Source organism: Callithrix jacchus, chromosome 16 (genome assembly GCF_049354715.1).
Source record: "Callithrix jacchus isolate 240 chromosome 16, calJac240_pri, whole genome shotgun sequence".
NCBI classification, from domain to species: Eukaryota; Metazoa; Chordata; class Mammalia; order Primates; family Cebidae; genus Callithrix; species Callithrix jacchus.
Window position 1 is genome coordinate 54,271,351 of NC_133517.1, and position 7,727 is coordinate 54,279,077.

The following is a 7,727-nucleotide window of genomic DNA, read 5'->3' on the forward strand; positions in this document are numbered from 1 at the left end:
GAAATTACAGCGTGTTTTTTTTGTTATTCGATTGGAGATGTATAGACTGGTTACACTCTTTTAGTAATTAACATTAAATTACAGTATGCACATTTAACTATCTTACATCCTCTTCCCAACAACAGGAGGGTCTTAGAACATTTCCATCCCTTCTAATTTACACGCTCCTGCTGTCCGGCATTTTAGCTGACGTCACTCTTACGTGCATATTCATATTTGTAATTCTGTTTGCCACTGCATCTTACATCTACGACCATCACTCAGATCATTTTCCTTTTTTTATTGAGATGGAGTTTTGCTCTTTTTGCCCAGGCTGGAGTGCAATTGCATGATCTAGGCTCACTGCAACCTCTGCCTCCCCAGTTCAAGGGATTCTCCTGCCTCAGCCTCCTGAGCAGCTGGGATTACAGGTGTGCACCACCACACCCAGTTAATTTTTTATTTTTAGTAGGCACAGGATTTCACCGTGTTGGCCAGGCTAGTCTCGAACTCCTGACCTCAGGTGATCCATCTGCCTCAGCCTCCCACAGGGATTACAGACGTGAGCCACCGCACCCAGCCCTATGTTGCCTAGGCTGGTCTTGAACTCCTGGGTTCAAGTGATCCTTCCTCCTAGGCCTCCAAAAGTGTCCCAAAAGTTCTTTAAGAAGGCCTGCCTATTTGTGCGTGGTAGTATGTATCCTACAGCTTTCTCATCACTGCGACTGTGTGACTCCTCTAAACACCTCCTACATACCTGTCCTCTCACCTGGATGGGGAGTTTCGGGATCTGAGTTCTGGCCGACACCAGCTGCCCTCAGTCAGCCGACTCCCCTTGTTTGCTTGGAGATCTTTGACTGCAAGCTGAATGCCTGATTTATGAGCAGGGCTGAGGCTCAGAAGGGCAAGTTCCTTCAGGGGACAGGTGCTTTGACCTCTGCGGGCACCTGGAAGGTCACCTTCAGCTGACCCGAGGGTCCTGGCTCAGCATGGGAGACAGGCTCATCTTCCCACCTCACCACTGGCCCAGGAGTCGGGGGTTAGTTAACTGTGGGGCCGCCAAATCTGCCCCTACAGGCTTCACAACCCTAAGTTAATGCATTTTAACAAAATCAGTGCCTGTAAGAGCCATGAAAGCAATGCGGCTGTCTTGGAAATGGCAGCGACAGGCCCAGAATTCTTCCCAGTCAAGCCTTACCTGGAGCAGAGAACTGCAGGAGGCAGTTCCAAGCCACAGCCAGACCGGGGCAGTCAGGAAGGGGGTGCCCAGAGAGGGCGTGGAAGTCTTCCGCCCTCCCCTGTGCCTTGTGGGGGAATCTCTGTAGTCGTGCCCCAGGACCCTTGGCCAGTGGGTGGCTCACATTTCCCTCAGTCATCCCAAGAAACTCAAAACCACTGTAAGGCCGGATGCCTCATCAGGAGCCCGGACAGCCACCCAGCTCTGCACCCAGTACCCAGCTCTGCACCCAGCCTTCCAGTTGGGAATTCCGGTTGATGCAACCCTAACCATATCTTGCACCAAAAAACCCGCCCGACAACCTGCCAATCAATAACGGCCCAATCCCGCTCCCCCAGAGCCAATCAGAGCACCCAGCTCTTGTTCATTCCTCATAGCCGCAAAAACCCCACGCCCCAGGAAGTCAGTGTGACTTCTCTGTCCCCCTTTCTCTGGACCATACAACCTTGCCCAGGAGCTGAATAAACTGGCATTTAATTTTCTTATACTGGCTTCAGTTTCTTCATTTTAAACTTGGCAGTAACCCTTACAAGTGGTGCTGAAACCTGGGAGCAGTTCAAGACCCCTCCTGGGGAAACTGACTCCTGCACCCTAAGCTGAACCAGGGAGCCGCCACCCCTCCAATTGTCTGCAGCCATCACTCGGTAAGACTCCTATTGCCCGTAACCCCATCCTCTGTTTGCCCTGAACCTTGGGGTACCCTGTCCGTAATTGTGGCCGCATCAGGGACTCCCATCTTGAGCTGTGGGCCTCGCAGAGATGTCCTGCTGCCCTCGTTCGCCTGCCCCAGAAGACAGGAATATTGTAGAGACGTCCCTAATACTCCTGTCCTTCCCTGTAATCTCCTGTACTCAGGTGTTGAGGTCCGGGACAATCAGGAGTCCCACCTAGACCCCAAGTCACCACTGGGATGTCTAGTCCAGAATTTACCCAAGCTGGGCCGCTTCATTAAAAAAAAAAAAAAGGCTGCTTTTCCTCTCCACTGTGGCCTGACCCCAGTATCCTCTGGACAACCAGTCCAGTGGCAACCAGAGGGAACTTTCAATCTTGGCATTCTGATTTAGACGATTTCTGTCAAAGAAATGGTAAATGGTTGGAGGTCCCCTACATTCTGGTATCTTCGCTCCCGTCCCACCCTCTGTTCCTCTTGCACCACCGCTCAGGTGCTCCTGGCCAAAGAAACTCCCTCACCGCCCTCGGCCCCTCCATCATCCTCCTCTTCTGACCCCGACCCACCCAAAGAACTCCTTTCCACCCGCCCGACCCACAAATCCTCCGCCATATGTGGAACCTCAACCCCCTCCAGCTCCTCCTCTTCCTGCTCCCAACTTAGCCTCTCCTGTCGGTGCTCACACCTGCTCGCGCTGTGCGCATAATGATGAAACCTCCTTCCTTTACCCGCTTCGCGAGGTCACCGGAGCAGAAGGCATTCGTGTACATGTTCCCTTCTCCCTCTCTGATCTAACAGCCATTGAGAAACGCCTAGGGTCATCTTCCACCAAGCCTACTGCTTACACCAAAGAATTCCGCTACCTCACCCAGGCTTACCACCTCACCTGCCATGGTACCTGTGTGATTCTGTCCTCCACCCTCACCCCAGACGAGTGAGACCGCATCCTTATGGCGGCCCGGGCACACGCTGATCAGGTACATCTCACAATCAGATGCCAGTAGGTGGGGCAGCGGTCCCCAAGGTCGACCCTAATTGGAATTATCAAACTGGTCAGGATGGCCACCGCTGCTGAGACCAAATGCTACCGTGCCTCGCAGGCATGCAAAGCACAGCCCAAAAGGTAGTTAATTATGATAAGTTGAGGGAAATAACTCAGGGTCCCGATGACAACCCAGCTGCCTTCCTTGACCAATTAACTAATGCTATGATCCTCTATACCCGGCTAGATCCAGCCTCCATAGCAGGGGGCTACAGTCCTAGCCACCCATTTCATCTCTCAGTCAGCGGCTGACATTAGAAAGAAACTTAAAAAGGCTGAGGAGGGCCCCCAAACTCCCATACGAGACCTGGTAAACATGGCATTTAAAGTTTTTAATGGCCGAGAGGAAAAGGCTGAGGCCACCCTCCAGGCCTGTCTACAGCAAAAGGTAAGCCTCCAAACCCAAGCTCTTGTGGCAGCCCTGAAGCCGGCAGCCCACCAGGCGCCTGGTGGAGGGGGTCCATCAAAACCTGTCAAGAACTCCGGAGGCATTCCGCCTGGGCCCTGTTTCAAGTGCGGTCAGGAGGGACACTGGGCACGTCAGTGTCCATGTCCCTGACTACCTACCAAGCCCTGCCCAGACTGCAAGCGGCTGGGACACTGGAGCAGTGATTGACCGTCCCGGACTACAGGCCCACCCCCCACACCTCTATGTGGAGGGCAGGCTGGTCCGTAGGAAGCAATCCCATTGCTTGAACTTCTCAGCCTTCTGGACAACTGACGCAGCCCGGACTTGAAGACACCCATCACCCTTGCTGAGCCCAGGGTAGCGCTGCAGGTAGCGGGTAAGTCCATTTCCTTCTCAGTGGACACGGGGCTACCTATTCTGTGTTGCCTTCCTACTCAGGACCTAGCACACCTTCCCAGGTTTCAGTCATGGGAACTGATGGCAAGCCTTCCTGTCCTAATCAAACCCATCCTTTAGCCTGTGTCCTCAAGGGACACCCCTTTTCCCACTCTTTTTTAATCAGACCCTCGCGCCCTGTCTCCCTTTTAGGATGAGACATTCTCCAGACTGTGGGGGCCACTCTCCAACTCACTGGCCCCCCACACTCAAGCCCATCATCTGCTCACCTCCTACTGCCACTCCTAACCGATGCCACGCCCTGTCTTAACTCCTCGCCCCAGCCCCCTATCCCTCCTGACGTAGTTAATCCTCTGGTATGGGATACCTCCAAGCCTCTAGTGGCCAAACATCATACCCCGGTTAAGATACGTCTCAAAGATCCTACCCACTTTCCTTCACGTCCTCAGCTCCCCATCTCGAAGGCCCACCGTCAAGGCCTGGAGCCTATCCTCACCCGCCTGCTAGCCCAGGAACTACTTATTCCCACCAGTTCCCCTTGTAACACTCCGATCTTGCCGGTCCGAAAGCCGTCTGGCGGCTACCGCCTGGTTCAGGACCTGTGCCTTATTAACGAGGCAGTGGTACCCCTCCACCCTGTAGTCCCCAACCCACACACCCTATTATCAAACATTCCCTCCACTACCTCTCATTTTACAGTTCTCGACCTCGAGGACGCCTTCTTTACCATTCCCCTCCACCGAGTCCTGCTTTCTCTTTGCCTTCACCTGGACTGATCCTGACCAACCTGTCACAACAGCTCACCTGGACGGTCCTGCGTCAGGGGTTTCGAGACAACCCCCACATTTTTGGACAAGCCTTGGCAGCCGACCTTCGCTCCTGCCCCCTTCAACCCAGTCTCCTCCTCCAGCACGTGGATGACCTGTCACTTTGTAGCCCCTCCCTCTCCCTCTCCCAGCAGCATGCTGCCACTCTCCTTAACTTTCTCCGATCTCAGGATACCGAGTATCTCCCTCCAAAGCACAGTTATCAGTCACCTCGGTGGTCTACTTGGGCATTTGCCTCACCCCCAAAACTAAAAGCCTAACGACAGATCGCCAGAAAGCACTTCTTTCACTGCAGCCCCAGGAGACTGACCAGATTCTCTTCTTTTTAGGATTTGTAGAATTTTTCAGCCACTGGGTACCTAACTTTTCCTCTCTAGCTAAACCTCTGTATGTGGAAGCTAAGGACACCCCCACGGGACCTCTCTCCCATGCTGAGGTTGTAAAATGGGCTTTTAAAACCCTCCGAACTGCTCTGTCCACTGCACCCCCACTTCATCTGCCAGACCTCAATCGCCCCTTTTGTCTGTTCACTGATGAGAAACAGGGCGTTGCTGTCGGGGTTCTAACCCAACCCCTTGGTCTTGTGTTCCACTCTGTAGCCTCCTTATCGAAGCAACTTGACCCCACGGTCAGGGGTGGCAGCCTTGCCTGCGGGCCCTGGGAGCAGCAACGGAACTTACCAAGGAATCCCTAAAACTGGCCCTGGGCCAGCCCATCTCAGTGTTCTCTCCTCACGGGCTTACCGACCTCCTCTCCCACAAATCTCTCCCTCACCTAGGGCCCTCTCATCTGCAGGAGTTCCACCTGCTCTTCATTGCAAATCCCTCAGTCAGCCTTCACCCCACTTCCCCACTCAACCCTGCTACTTTGCTTCCTCTCCCATCCCTTCCCCCTTCCCTAGTTCACTCCTGCCCTGAACTAATGGATGCACCTGCCAAACCTCGGGAGGGCCTATCCGACCTTCCCCTGCCTAACCCAGACCTTACCTTCTATGTGGATGGAAGTTCAGTAACAACAGCCGACGGGAGGTGAAAGGCAGCCTGTGTGGTACTCACAGATTCAGCCACCCTCGAAGCACGTCGTCTCCCTGATGAAACCACATCATAAAAGGTGGAGCTCATTGCCCTAACCCGAGCTCTCACACTAGCACAGGGAAAGCGAGCAAATATCTATATTGACTCAAAATATGCCTTTCTTATTACCCATTGCCACTCTGCCCTCTGGAGAGAGAGGGGATTCCTTACCCCAAAACAGTCCCCCATAATCAATGCTACACAGATCTCCAACCTTTCCCAGGCCTTATCACTGCCCAGGGAGGTTGCAATCATACACTGCCGAGGACACCGGGCCCAGCATGATGCCGTCTCCCGGGGCAATGCGTGGGCAGACACAGCAGCAAGATCTTTAAGGCCAAGTTGACCCCCTACCCCGTTCTCTTCCTTACCACGGCCACACAGCCTGTATACTCACCATCAGAAAAACAGGACCTCATACTGAAAGGGGGAACAGAATCTAATCGGGGCTGGATCTTCCTAAATAATAGAATCGCCCTTCCCGGGAACAGGCCCCTAAAATTACTGCTGAAATCCACCAATCCTTACATATGGGGCCTAAGACGTTATACCGCTTTGTATAGCCCCTCCTTTTCTCACCAGGTCTGCAACAAACAACTGGGCAGGTACACAAGGCATGTGTTACTTGCTCTAAGGTCTCGCCTCAGGGAGGCTTAAGGCCACAGTTTCCTACCCACCAAATGTGGGGCAACCTACCGGCCCAAGACTGGCAAATTGACTTCACTCATATGCCCACTCACAAAAAGCTCAGCTACCTCCTAACTTTCGTAGATACCTTTTCAGGTTGGATTGAAGCCTTCCCCACCTCCCGGGAGACAGCAGACACGGTGGCCTCCCTCCTTACTCAAGAAATCATCCCTTGCTTCGGCCTACCTGCCACCATCCAGTCGGACAATGGTCCAGCACTTACGGCCCAAGTAGTCCAGCTAGTTGCCAAGTCCCTCAGCATCTCCTGGAAACTACACATCCCTTAACATCCTCAGTCGTCAGGTAAAGTTGAACGGGCCCACAGCATCCTCAAAGACCATCTGGCCAAACTTGCTATTGAGGTAAAACTCTCTTGGCCCACACTCCTACCTCTTGCCCTGGCCTGGGTCCAGGCCACCCCACAGGGGCCAATGGGCCTGAGCCCCTCTGAATTGCTGTACGGCCGGCCTTTCCTGGTTTCCCATAATCTCCCTGTAAAACCGCCCCCACTGGCTTCCTACCTTCCCTTCCTCTCCTCCGCCACCTGCTTAGGGAGCACGCGGACCACACCCTCCCTGTTCCAGGACCGGAGGACCCCCACCCAGCAACACGTCTCCAACCAGGTGACAGCGTTCTCCTCTGAAAGCTCAAACCAGCATCTTTGCAGCCCAGGTGGTCGGGACCTCACATTGTTATCCTAACCACCCCCACAGCGGCCAAACTCCTGGGTCACACTCTGTGGTACCATGTGTCCCACCTCAAGCTGGCCCCCCAAAATGACCAGTGGAAATCCGAACCCCTGGGCCCCACTCACCTCCACCTCACCGTGGCCCCAACCCATCGCCCCCTAACCCTTCAGAGCCTCCTCCTGACAGTCCTGATTCTCCTCTTGAGGCCAACTCATATGTTTGGCGCTTCTACATCCAGGAATCCTGGGCTGAGGTTCCCACCACCAGGACTCACTACATTGCCCAAGCAGACTGCCAACCCACTGGCTGCCAGTCAGAAGTAACAACTGAGATCCAAAAAACAAAAACCAAAACTCTACAAATCGGGTTCTCTGCTCATGGCCTGTGCTTTCTCTATGACCAATACTATGACTATTCCATTGGTGGAACACCACCGCCCATGTAATTCTTGTCATTCATGTAGCACAGGAAGTTGCCCACATCTAGGATCCTTGGGTAAAACAGCATGTCTTCACCTCCGACATGTGAGGTAAGTTATTTCTTACCATCCGTGACCTGTGGGACAACCACTGGGTAAAAGGGGTTAATGGAAAAGTCTACAATTGGTGGCAAAACAGCCACCCCCAGGGAACATGGCTGATATTCCAGTCCTGTACCTGCACTGTCCCTGAGATAATAGAACAGCTCAGCTCTGTGAGCCATACAATCCTGCAAAGTG

The 7,727-nt window shown here is 53.5% G+C and overlaps 1 long non-coding RNA gene across 42 annotated transcripts in view; it reads left to right on the forward strand.

Annotated features, from left to right (window-relative positions):
- LOC128929888 (uncharacterized) overlaps positions 1 to 7,727 on the forward strand; it is a 34,862-nt gene that overhangs the window by 22,091 nt on the left and 5,044 nt on the right. For 26 of the 42 annotated variants that reach the window (XR_013528017.1, XR_013528048.1, XR_013528018.1 and 23 more), the window contains 3 exons: positions 1,737 to 1,860; positions 2,685 to 3,713; positions 4,433 to 7,538. This is a non-coding gene — a long non-coding RNA (uncharacterized LOC128929888). The remainder of the gene's footprint in view (positions 1 to 1,736; positions 1,861 to 2,684; positions 3,714 to 4,432; positions 7,539 to 7,727) is intronic. The other 16 variants (XR_013528029.1, XR_013528038.1, XR_013528046.1 and 13 more) reach the window with 16 other exon arrangements.